General features: G+C 40.7%; 1 pseudogene; it reads right to left on the bottom strand.

Moving 5' to 3' along the window:
- Positions 1-765: 765 nt before the first annotated feature.
- Positions 766-884, bottom strand: LOC124546152 (annotated as a pseudogene).
- Positions 885-12,796: the final 11,912 nt, after the last annotated feature.

Below are 12,796 nucleotides of genomic sequence, written 5' to 3'. Positions count from 1 at the left end.
GTTGTATGCTTAGTGCATAGATCTTTTTACAGACGTACGAATCTCTACTAACCTTTTGTTGCCGTCATTTGCGCGTTTTCTTTTGGACCGAGAGTGCAACAGCCTCTGATTCCTCAGCATTTTCAGAATCTAGTTATTAAACCATAATGGGTCATTTTCGCCCTTAATCCCCTTACTAGGCACATAATTCTTCAGACCACGATTTACAATCCGCTTAAACTTTGCTCATAATTCCTCCACGTCCATCTTACTGGAACTAAGTGATGCCAGTTCAGTAAGTGAGATACTAACAACTGGTTATCTCCTATGTCTAGCAGAAACACTCTCGTAGCCTTCTTAACTGATTTATTAACTTTCGTAACCATAGTTTCTATAATGACATTAGGATTGCTAGTCCCCGTTTCTATACTAACATTGTCGGTAAGATCCGTCCTATTTGTAGCTACAAGGTCTAAGGTATTTCCATTGCATGTGGGCTGCCGAACTAGCTGCTCAAGACAGTTTTTAGAAAACGTTTTCAAAAGTACTGCGCCTGACCGTCTGTCTGTACCCTCTACAATGAATCCATAGATATTTCAGTCTATACTCCATAGGTTGAAGTCGCCTCTAACTAATAATGCATGATCTGGGTATTTACGCGCTACTAACTGTAGACATTCTTTGAATGGCGCTAGAAGTCTGGTTGTTTGCTTTCGTGATCAGTGCCGCTACTTGTGAATCAAGTAGCTTCTCAGTTGGCCACACAAGGGCTGAGTGCACCCCGCTTGACAACAGCACTCGGCAGTCCCAGGCGGTCATCCATCCAAGTGCTAGCCAAGCCCGACAGCGCTTAACTTCGGTGATCTGACAGGAACCGATGTTACCACAGTGGCATGGCCGTAGCCTCCTACATCTATACGTTACTGTAAAAGTGAAGTGATTGGTAAATCCTAGAATTTACCTGTAAAACGCAACATTTACCATCGTGTTGTAGTAATAGTTCAAATGCCACTGAGCACTATGGGACTTAACTGCTGAGGTCATCAGTCCCCTAGAACTTAGAACTACTTAAACCTAACTAACCTTACGACATCACACACACATCCATGCCCGAGGCAGGATTCGAACCTGCGACCGTAGTGGTCGTTTGGTTCTAGACTGTAGCGCCTAGAACCGCTCGGCCACTCCGGCCGGCTGTAGTAATAGTCCGAAATGTCTTATCACATGCATAGAGTTTTAGCTGTTACTAACAGCCACTGTTAACTCTTAGGATTTACCCATACGAACTGGTAAAACCGTATTCACAAAAAGTATCACATTAGCCTTTATTGAATAGTTTGTACTGATTGCAAAATTAAGTTATTTAAATATTATTGCATTCCAATATGATTATAATGAGTATTATTCCGTATTAAAACTGGTGAAAAATGTTATACAAAGATATTACAAAAAGTATAATCAGTTTTTTTCGAAGATAGTCCTTGGAGGATAGAAAATTTTTTCAGATGATTCTGGTATACAAGCATGAACTTCGATTTACTGTCTGAGTTTGCCTGCATGTCGATTAAGTCGATTCGGCATCATGAATTCATTTCACTGTGTGTGATAGGTTTTGCTACAACACTGCTTTTCAGCACTTTTTGTTGTTTTTGACGTTTTTCACATAGCGTCAAAATATATAACAATTGATTCAATAGCCACATTCCTGTATTTACGATTCATTTCCATAATCATCCGAGTTCAGCCGCCGTGGCCTATAGCAACTTAGATGTCTTGTATTACGTTCAACAGTTAATCAAAACAAACGTAATAACGAATTTCTTCTTTCCCAGCAGATGCTGGTGGTATGAATTTCTCCTCACGTCCGATGCTCAAAACATCATATCGCTTCAAACGTCTGTAGTGAACAAATGTTTCATTGGTAACAATTTTTGCATTTTCAGTTCACTTCACAGACTATGATATTTCTCAGTAGTTACACAAAAATTGTTGTCCTCTTTCTTATAGACTGATTCACTCAAAAGTTCATAAAATCTGTTACGCCTGACGTCACTCATTCCGATGCAAAGTTGCACAAGAAACAAACCCCTAGAAAGAGTCGTAACGATGACCGTACATGCGCGCGCAGTACTCGGTACGGACTGAAGCTACGCAGCGGTGTGAAAGGTCTGAGAACTAAAAATTTACAACGAAGAAACACTTCTGAATCTGCACGGCGGAGGTGGGAGTCTCCGATTCAGCTTTTACCAGTTCGCAAGGGTAAATCCTAAGACTTACCAACGTCTCTTGGTAAAATTTCGGAATGTCTGCATGTAATAAGAAGTTTAGGACTGTTAGCATGCTGTGATGGCAGGAGTTAGGATTTACCAATCACCTTACTTTTACAGTAACATATACACTGCAAGCCATCTTACGGTGTGTGGTGGATGGTACCTTGAGTACGAATGTCAGTTCCAAACCTTCCCTGTTCCAGTCACTAATGGTTCGCGGGAAGGCCGACTGTTGTTAAGCCTCTGTGTGCGCTCGTATGTCTACTTTTATCTTGGTCTCTTCTCGAGATATACGAAGAAGGACGCAATATATTAGTTGACTCTTCTAGGGAAGTACGCTCTCGAAATGCAGTTCGTGATACAGAACGCCTTTCTTGCAATGTCTGCCATTTTATTTCGCTGAGAAACACCGTGACACTTTCGTGCTTACTAAAAGGTCGTTCCAAGTATAGTGAAGTTTTTTTGACGTTTATAACACCTTCTCTATCTGTAACATTTTCTGTGTATATGGTTTATATTCAGGCCATCTGCTTTTCATCTTCATGTCAGTATTTCAATGTAAACTGAACAAATGTTTCACCCGCATCCATGGAACGACTGTAATTGAACCTGAGGTCGGGATTTGGGGCGTACTCACGTAATACCAGCTGCTGGTTCATACGAACTGTAAAGCCGTGAGGGACATCAACATCTACATCTACATTCATACTCCGCAAGCCACCCAACGGTGTGTGGCGGAGAGCACTTTACGTGCCACTGTTATTACCTCCCTTTCCAGTTCTAGTCGCGTATGGTTCGCGGGAAGAACGACTGCCGGAAATCCTCCGTGCGCGCTCGAATTTCTCTAATTTTACATTCGCGATCTCCTCGGGAGGTATAAGTAGGGGGAAGCAATATATTTGATACCTCATCCAGAAACGCACCCTCTCGAAACCTGGACAGCAAGCTACACCGCGATGCAGAGCGCCTCTCTTGCAGAGTCTGCTACTTGAGTTTGCTAAACATCTCCGTAACGCTATCACGCTTACTAAATAATCCTGTGATGAAACGCGCCGCTCTTCTTTGGATCTTGTTTATCTCCTCTGTCAACCCGACCTGGTACGGATCCCACGCTGATGAGCAATACTCAAGTATAGGTCGAACGAGTATTTTGTAAGCCACCTCCTTTGTTGATGGACCACATTTTCTAAGGATCTCCCAATGAATCTCAACCTGGCACCCGCCTTACCAACAATTAATTTTGTATGATTATTCCACTTCAAATCGTTCCGTACGCATACTCCCAGATATTTTACAGAAGTAACTGCTACCAGCGTTTGTTTCGCTATCATATAATCATAAAATAAAGGATCCTCCTTTCTACGTATTCGAAATACATTACATTTGTCTATGTTAAGGGTCAGTTGCCACTCCCTGCACCAAGTGCCTAACCGCTGCAGATCTTCCTGCATTTCGCTGCAATTTTCTAATGCTGCAACTTCTCTGTATACTACAGCATCATCCGCGAAAAGCCCGCATGGCACTTCCGACACTATCTACTAGGTAATTATATATATTGTGAAAAGCAATGGTCCCATAACACTCCCCTGTGGCACGCCAGAGGTTACTTTAACGTCTGAGAACAACATGCTGTGTTCTGTTTGCTAAAAACTCTTCAATCCAGCCACACAGCTGGTCTGATATTCCGTAGGCTCTTACTTTGTTAATCAGGCAACAGTGCGGAACCGGATCGAACGCCCTCCGGAAGTCAAGGAAAATGGCATCTACTTGGTAGCCTGTATCTAATATTTTCTGAGTCTCATGAACAGATAAAGCGAGATGGGTCTCACATGATCGCTGTTTCCGGGGTCCATATTGATTCCTACAGAGTAGATTCTGGGTTTCCAAAAATGATATGATACGCGAGCGAAAAACATTTCCTAAAGTTCTACAACAGATCTATGTCAGAGATATAGGCCTATAGGTTTGCACATCTGCTCGACGACCCTTCTTCAAAACTGGAACTACCTGTGCTCTTTTCCAATCGTTTGGAACCTTCCATTCCTCTAGAGACTTGCGGTACACGCTGTTAGAAAGGGGGCACGTTCTTTCGCGTACTCTGTGTAGAATCGATTTTGTATCCCGTCAGGTCCAGTGGACTTTCCACTGTTGAGTGATTTTAGTTGCTTTTCTATTCCTTGGACACTTATTTCGATGTCAGCCATTTTTTCGTTCGTGCGAGTATTTAGAGAAGGAACTGCAGTTCGGTCGTTTCGTGAGCTCAGAAGCACCGGCAGTGCCTTCATCGAGCTCTGGACAAACCCAGATCGCAGTACGGAGATTCATGGCGAGCGTCGCACCTGAAATTAAACGCCGAACACACAAATCGGCGGGAAACCAAAGCAAATGGATAAATGAACTCTCCGGAAACAGAAACTATTGACTATTGGCGGAAACTCCGTGACACGGACTATGAAGTGAATGGAATAAATGAAGATGCTACGATTCGAGCTGCTCTTCATATATCTTCACTGTTTCCTCTATCAATTCCATTTGGATCGGATCCCAGACTTACGAACAGTATTCAAGTACTGGTCAGAGGAGGGTTTTTATACTCGCAGAGCCTTCTTCCAATGAATCTGAGTCTAGCATCGGCATGACGTGATTTCTCCACTTTAATTCATTCCGTAAACATAAACTAGATACTTCCTGGCACGTTAAAACTGTGTGCCGGACCGAGACTCGAACTCGGGACCTTTGCCTTTCGCGGGCAAGTGCTCTACCATCTGAGCTCCCCAAGCACGACTCAAGCCCCGTCCTCGCAGCTTTACTTCTGCCAGTACCTCGTCTCCTACCTTCCAAACTTTACAGAAGTTCTGCAAACCTTGCAGGACTAGCACTCCTGAAAGAAAGGATATTGCGGAGACATGGCTTAGCCACAGCCTGGGGGACGTTTCCACAACGAGATTCTCACTCTGCAGCGGACTGTGCGCTGATATGAATCTTTCTGTCAGATTAAAACTGTGTGCCGGACCGAGACTCGAACTCGGGACTTTGCCTTTCGCGGGCAAGTCTCGGTCCGGCACACAGTTTTAATCTGCCGGGAAGTTTGATATCAGCGCACACTCCGCTGCAGACTGAGAATCTCGTTTTATAAACTAGATGTTTTATGTATGTGACCGCATTTAGTGATTATTCTGCAATTCCGTAATTACACACCAAGGGGTCTATCTGCCTATCCATGGGCATTACGTTACATTTGTTTATGTTGAGGATAAACTGCTAATCCCTGCAACAAGAGTCTATTCTCTGTAGGTCTTGCTGCACTTTGGTGCAATTTTCTAGAGTCACAGTTTCTCTGTATACAATACCATCATGCGCGAGAAGCCTGGTGGTACTTCTGGCGTTATCCACTGGGTCATGTTTATATACTATGAAAAGTAATGGTTCTGTAACACTCCATTGAGGTATATCCGAAGTTACTATTACGTTTGAAGATTTCCCTCTGTAGAGAGTGACATGCTGTTTTCTGTTTCAGAGAAACTCTACAGTCCAATCACACAGGTTGTATGATATCTCGTACACTATTATTCCGTTCATTAGTTTGAAGTGCGGAAATGTATCGCACGCCTTTCGGACGTCAAGGAACACGATATCAATCTGGCCGTCGGAAATGGTTAGATGATAACCGTTATCTACATCTACATCTATCACCTGCATTAATGGGCATCCCCACATATCTTTCTGAGGGCTACAAAGATTTTAAAACTGACAGTTCTGTTGTAACTGATTCAGAGAGTCTCAAAACGTATTGTTCCCCATGACCTTAATTTGACAAGAAGTAGACAAATTATGTTCTGTCTCAAGCAACTGACAGTTATCCACTTACAATTTTTAAGATATATTACTTTGACACCTGTGTCGTAAGCATATTTCAGTAGTATACTCGTATGCAAAGCATATCTTTTTGTGTTATCAATACGAATAATGATGACAATTTTTGAATCATCAATCTATAAAGAAGACCTATACCAGCGACAACACACAATTAATACCTTCACTGTGTGATAGCAGCGGTAATGTGACCGACGACAGCTTTTAAACCGAAAATTACGAAAGACTTTTTTCCGAAATTCATTCAGCAAGGAATATGCAGTAAATATTTCAGAATTCGAATTAAGAACAGCAGTCAACACGAATAATTTGGAAGTAAATACCCTCGGTGTTGTGAAGGAACTTAAGTCGCCTAATAAAGGCAAATCTTCCAGTTCAGATTGTGTACCATTTAGGTTTCTCTCGTCGTATGCTGACGTAATGACAATCATATGCAACAGCTCGCTTGATAACAGACAAGAGAATTGCACGAATCACACTAATACACAAGACAGGAAGTAGAATAAATTCTCTGAATTATACACCCATAATCTTGCCTTTGTTTTGTAATAGGAATTTTAGAACATATGCAATGTTCCAACATTACGAAATAATTCGACCAAACTGTCCACTGTCGTATTACCAGAACGTAATGAGAAACTGTGCGTAAAGAGTATCAATTCCTGTCAGAAATGTCACAGTTCCTAGTAACTGACAGAAAGTCACCCAATGACACAGAAGTGACAACCGGGGATCGCCAAGGAAGTGCTCTTAATCTATGTAAACGATATAGGATACAATTAGAGCATCTCAGAACGCAAATGATGCTGTTATTCAACATCTAGTAAAGTAATCACAATCAAAGTGATTTGAAAAACGATTTCGACATGCGTCAGCATAGTTCGAAAAATGCCAATAAACAGTAAAAGGTGTCAGGTCTTTCATATGAGTACTAAAAAGTGCATTAAACTTTGGCTACACGATAATTCACTTTGAACTAAATACCTAGGGATCACAATTAAGGACAACGTATTTGGAACGATCACATACAGAATATTGTTGGGAAGGAAAACAAAACATTGGGTTTTACTGGAAAAATAGGTAGTAGATGCAACGAATCTATTAAAGAGACTACGTATAATACGCTGCCCTTACTCTTCTCGAGTGCAGATGCGCGGCATGGTATCCTCAAGAGGCGGGATTGACGAAGACATCCAAAAAGTTCAAAGAAAGGCAACTTGTCTTATATCGGAGTGAAATAGCCGAAAGAATGTCACAGATACGACAAGCAAGTTGAGGTGTCAGTCATTAAAACAAAGGCATTTTTCGTTGCTGCGTGATGTTTTCAACAAATTTCAGGCACCAATGTTCTGCTCCAAACACAAAAACGTTTTATTGACTGCCACGTACATATGAAGAAATGATCAGTGTGATAAAACAAGAGAAACAGAGCTCACACGTAAATATGTAGGTGCTCTTTTTCCTCAGGAGCTATCTGAGAGTGGAACGGTCGAGATGTAGTGGGAATGTGGTTCTATGAACCTCCTGCGAAACATTTAAGAATGAATTGCAGAGCAATCACACAAGTGTGGATGTACTAGGGGACCCCAAAAAGGAAGTTACCTACTATTATGGCAGGCAAAGCAACTTTTATTTGATTGCTGCACTACACTTCAAAGTGACGCAGGTACATGATAGTATTTTTCTACATAGTCATCAAGCCTTTGCACACAACAGTCGGAAGGTGCTACCAATCATTCAGTTACTCCACAATACTAGTCCGCTCCTTGGTGGCGGTACTCTTGACCAATTTACTTCAATTTTTCACATGATACTCTAGTAAACGTTCAGACGGCCATAAGCTGCATCTTTCATGTAAGTATGATATACAAATGTCTATGTACTATATAAAGGGGAAGCGTTGTTAGCAAAAATCTAGAAAGGTTCTTGAACGATTTACTTCAGATTTTTACACAATACTCTAATAAAGATTTGGGCGGACACTGGCTATATATATATCATTAACAGGGATACGTTGTTAGTAAAAATCTCGAAAAGCTCTGGCCCGATTTAATTCACACTTTTCAACGATGTTCTAATAAACGTTCTGACGTATCTATATATTTTAATATATGTGATGTAAGTTCATATATAAATTCCTCGCTACTGTATAAAGATAAGTGGACGTTTAACGTTGTTACCAAAAATCACGAAAATTTCTTCATCAATTAACTTAAAATTTTTACACGTTGCTTCAATAAATTTTCGGACATGTATAGGCTGCATAATTCTTCAATTTATATTGTGTAATAATGGACATATAATATTGTAGTACTATATAAAGGCAAATTGTTGTTTAAAATTGTTAAAAGGTCTCGAAAAGTTCTAAATCGATTTACTTCAAATGTTTAGACGATGCTGAAATAAACGTTCACATTAGTAAACTATGACCGTTTGAATAAAATTGGAGTACCGTGTAAACATTTCAAACAAATAGGTAAAGAATAAAAAGTAGTGAGATACTATATGGAAGACTTTTTGGCCGATTTAGATGAAATATTTACATGCTACTATAAAATATATTCAAAGGGCTACAGGCTAAATATTTTTTCAAACAACGTCGTGCATGTTTTGTGTTAAAAGTGATTGCGAGAAAGAAAATTCTGTGTTGTTCAAACTTCCCGTATCGTTTTCTTTCTTGCAGTCAGGCTTAACAACAACAGTAGGGCACTTAAACCACTTGATGAATTGTTTCTGGCAAATATAATCTTTCTGATTGTATATAATTTTAAACAAAAACCGTTTACACAATTATGTGCTGTTTTGTTTTGTTCCTAATAGTCGGTTTTATCAAAAAACAGTAAAATTGTTTTTATGGCTTATTGCTTTGTGGCTGGGACTCTACTCCTAATCTGAAACGTTGGAATTTTCGCAGTGCTATCCATTTTCAGAGCAAAACTATGCGAAATACTGTCAACGAAGTTACAGCCTTCACGGATCCATAACCCGGCGAGGTCCCTCGTACAATGATCCCAAGTTATTTATCCATTCATTTTAAGTTCCCACTCATGGAATCGTTGGCAATAACAATAACCGAGGTTCACGACCAGCGAGGCGGGGCAAAAGGAGATCGATAGAAAAGGGGGAGGAAATGGACATAAAGAGGGGGAAGGAATATACGGACAGAGAGAGGGGAAGGAAGAAGACATTGACAAAGAGACGGGAAAGAGGAGATGAACAGAGAGAGGGAGGAGAATGAGATTAGGACGTATGCCCAATTTCCACACCTGTTTAGCAATTGCGAAGCATTTTCAGGTTCAATAGTCACACAATAATGAGTGACGATCTAACTGTAATCGTTATTCTTTGTGACAGGTCCTAATTTCTAGTCGGGTTTTGTAATACGTTCGAGCACTATCGTTTCATCCAAAGCCAGATTAATTATTACCAACTGTTTCCTGGTCCACTTCCATACATGACTGCGATCACTGCATATGAAAGTGTGCGCTAACGTAGTGACAAGGTGACGCTTTTCGCAGAACAGGTTCAGCTTCAGATTTTTGTTGCACCAGTGGCCGCTAAACCTTTTTGCTCAAGAGCCAATAGTGACATTGTGGAGCCGCACCTCGCGCTGCACATGCACCAATCTTATGAGTAATTGGTAACCCACATACATTAAACATAATAGAGTAGCTACAGCAAGACTGCGGAAAGTTGTTGGGCGCCTCTCCCCCTCCCCCCTCGCCACCAGTACTGATCACTGAAAGTCGGTACCATCCGGAACAATTCGCGTCGACTCTTCTCTGTTTCAGATTGGTGCTGCCCCCCTTCCCCTTTATATTTACATGCATTATGTAGTATGAGACACGATCACAAGCGGTTACTAACTGTTCCGAATGTCATCTTTCTCTTGTTCAATGGGAAGTATTACAACGACCTTAATTTAATTTCATATTCCTTGCTACAAAATGTACTACATTGCACTTACGTTAGCGATTGTTGGCTATAACTGACTCCCTCGTCGAATAAAATTTTTGTGCAATTGCTGACAATGATCAGCCATGTCTATGAAACTGAAATCCTCCAGTGCAGGTAATAGGAATTTTAAATTGCCGATCGGTGGTTTGATGACAATGAGAATTTTAGTGATGCATACACGACAGCCGAGTGTTGGCGCTGACTGAAGTAATGTTTGTGGTCGTATGAGTCGGCCGCAGGATTCTCCAATGCCAGAATTTCACAGAATGTTAACCAAAATGTTTGCGACTGTAGAAAGAAACATACAGGGCTGTTGACCAGTTTTCAATAAACTGAAGTAAAGAATACTGTGCGACTATCTAACTGAATCCAGTCCACCTTATCCCTGTGAAAATAAAAGTTCGCCTGTCGTGCGTATACTTACACTGCTCATTTTCAATAAACTGAAGAAAGAATACTGTGCGCCTATCTAACTGAATCCAGTCCACCTTATCCCTGCGAAAATAAAAGTTCGCCTGTCGTGCGTGTACTTATACTGCTCATGCAGCTTGGCTGATGCATATGAACGGTGCTAGAAAGGATGGGACTTACTAGTAACTGGATTATTATGAGTCACTATCAAAAACGAGCCTGCTATCTGTGTATTTTAGACTGGAGGTAAGCGGCCAACTTGGTTTAGCTGATGGCCAAATTCACCAACGTCAACTAGAACTAAGCGCATATTAAAATATTACTGCGACAGTGAATATTTTTGTTTGTTATTGAGGTGAAAAAGTAGACTCTAAAGAATCTCTTAACGTTAGAGGACGTTTTTGGATTCGGCTGTTACTTGCTTAGCTGCTGGTAGTTGCAGAGAACGGCGAAAGGCACCAATGTTGGACATACTTTGACGACCAGTGTACTATACTCTTTTGATCCATCGTGGATACGGGACAGCGGCTGGTCGAATATTTACCAAAGAAAAATCGTCAAACAGCCGTATGTTTTCAGAATTTATTTTATTTAGATGACCAGTTTCGGCATTTCATTAATACCCCAACTAGCAACAATAAGACAAACAAACAACTTCTAAATATCACGTAGTGTCCTGAGTTGCAACACTCAATACACACAATCACAGTAAACATACAAAAGACCAAACCATTTCAGATGAGAATAGCTCGAGTTTCTACCGAGACCTTCTCACTGGAAATAAGTAGAAATAGGCTATTATCAACCAACAAGCTACTTAGACTATATTACAAATCCAAATATAGTATATCACTTCCCTCTACATATTAGAACTTATTTTCATCACCACGCCGCGCGGGATTAGCCGAGCGGTCTCAGGCGCTGCAGTCATGGACAGTGCGGCTTGTCGCGGCGGAGATTCGAGTTCTCCCTCGGGCATGGATGAATGTGTTTGTCCTTAGGATGATTTAGGTTAAGTAGTGTGTAAGCTTAGGGACTGATGACCTTAGCAGGTAAGTCCCATAAGATTTCACACAGATTTGAACATTTTTTTTTATTTTCATCACATTCATCGTATTATGTTTTTTTTTTAATTTTTCTTTGACGTTTCCATTATATAAATTAAATTCTTACCAACTAGGCAGAAAGAAATTATATAGAACCACTTAAACAACTGTTAAGCATTCGATTCGCTGTAATCTTAGAGAAATTTTTATGTGTAATGTATTCTTTGTGTTGTATTATGTAAAAAAGCATTAACTATTATATAAAAATGTTGTTGTTGTTGTGGTCTTCAGTCCTGAGACTGGTTTGATGCAGCTCTCCATGCTAGTCTATCCAGTGCAAGCTTCTTCACCAACAAGTACCTACTGCAACCTACATCCTTCTGAATCTGTTTAGTGTATTTATCTCTTTGTCTCCCTCTACGATTTTTACCCTCCACGCTGCCCTCCAATACTAAATTGGTGATCCCTTGATGCCTCATAACATGTCCTGCCAACCGATCCCTTCTTCTAGTCAAGTTGTGCCACAAACTTCTTTTCTCCCCAATCCTATTCAATACCTCCTCATTAGTTATGTGATCTACCCATCTAATCTTCAGCATTCTTCTGTAGCACCACATTTCGAAAGCTTCTATTCTCTTCTTGTCGAAACTATTTATCCAATATACTAATAAGATTGTAATAATGAGAAGTCTCTACTGTTATATTTAGAAGCATCCGACCCACCTTACATTTCAAGGCGGTGGGTTTCTCTGTACTGTTAATGAAATAAATAAATAAAATTAATTAATTTCATTAATGTCATCGTCAGGTCGCTATGTATTCCATGTGTAGGCAGTCAGATATATCGGTACTTACGTAAGTGGAGCCAGCGATACCTCGATTCCATGAATTCGTTTGTGGAGTGTTTATTTCGATGATTTGACGAGTCTTAAAACATACGGCTGTTTGTCGATTTTTCTTTGGTAAATAAATTTTGTTATACGGTTCTTCACCTGTGGAAATACCTCCTTTACTACGTGGTACCGTAGTGCAGTCACGCTAAAGCTTCATGTGGAACTGTTAAATGTAGTCCATCAACAAAGGAGGTGGCTTACAAAACACTCGTTCGACCTATACTTGAGTATTGCCCATCAGCGTGAGATCCGTACCAGGTCGTGTTGACAGAGGAGATAGAGAAGATCCAAAGAAGAGCGGCGCGTTTCGTCACAGGGTTATTTGGCAAGCGTGATAGCGTTACGAAGATGTTTAGCAGACTCAAGT

Source organism: Schistocerca americana, chromosome 8, assembly GCF_021461395.2.
Source record: "Schistocerca americana isolate TAMUIC-IGC-003095 chromosome 8, iqSchAmer2.1, whole genome shotgun sequence".
NCBI lineage: Eukaryota > Metazoa > Arthropoda > Insecta > Orthoptera > Acrididae > Schistocerca > Schistocerca americana.
This window is presented reverse-complemented; position numbering and strand designations above follow the sequence as displayed.